Raw genomic sequence first — 1,055 nt, forward strand, 5'->3', positions numbered from 1 at the left:
TCCACGTTTTGTTCAGGATAATCTGTGGTTGAATGAATATCCTTTGCATGATCAGTTTGAACACAAAACTGAAGAGGAACTTTATTGAAGATCATGGAGTAATGTTGCTGGAATTCTCAGCTTTGGTCGGGTGAGGGAAATGAAGAAGTTCCAGCTGTTCTTATGAATTTTGGTCTTGAAATTTTATATTAAGTTGTAATATATTGTATAATACATTGGTCTTAACATGCATGTAAGATTTAAGTCTAAAATGAGGAGTTTATTGGTGAATTTTCGTGTCTCAAAGGCTGATTGCTGCCAAAGCTTCTCCAATGGCCGAGAGAGGAAAAATAGAACTTTAACCAGCTTTTCCCTTCGAATCTTTGGCTGCAAATTTCATATTACTGCTTAAGATACCCTGTAGCATGATAACTACTCTCTGCATGTTAAGTTGGAGTGGAAAAAAAATGAAGAAATAGTGGAGAAAGTTTCACATTTAAAACTGCCAAATTGTTGGAAGATTATATCTTAGCTGATGACAGATTTATGGTGGCTTCTTGGTGGAATAACATGCCGGAATTACATGTTATTTGTTTCATTTCATGTTGGATAGAATGTATATTGTGCGATTGGTGATTTAAGCAAGTAAAAGATGGAAACCTTGTTGAAAATCTTGAAGTGACTTTGCTGGAAAATCTGTTTTGCTGGTCGAGAGAGTGAAGGCTGAAACTCTCATGTTAATTCCGAAAATTCCATGATAATTGGCTGTAATCTTAAGTGAAACATCGTATAACATCTTGTCCTAGTTTTCATGTGCATCTTATTGATTTTTAACACTTAAAAAGCTGGTGAATTGGAGCAAATTTAAACAAGCAAACTAGAATTTGGTTTAGCTTAAAAGGAAAGAAATGAAAAGTTCACCAGTCTTAATCTTTAAATTTGGATTGGAAATAGTTTAACCTTAGTTTAAACACCTCACAAGACCTTAAATTTGGAGTACGTGTATATTTCCCTTGTTTGAGTTGATAAATTTGATGAATTTTGAAGAGAAATATGAGATAGGTTGCTGGAATTTT

Source organism: Coffea eugenioides, chromosome 5, assembly GCF_003713205.1.
Source record: "Coffea eugenioides isolate CCC68of chromosome 5, Ceug_1.0, whole genome shotgun sequence".
Classification (NCBI taxonomy): Eukaryota; Viridiplantae; Streptophyta; class Magnoliopsida; order Gentianales; family Rubiaceae; genus Coffea; species Coffea eugenioides.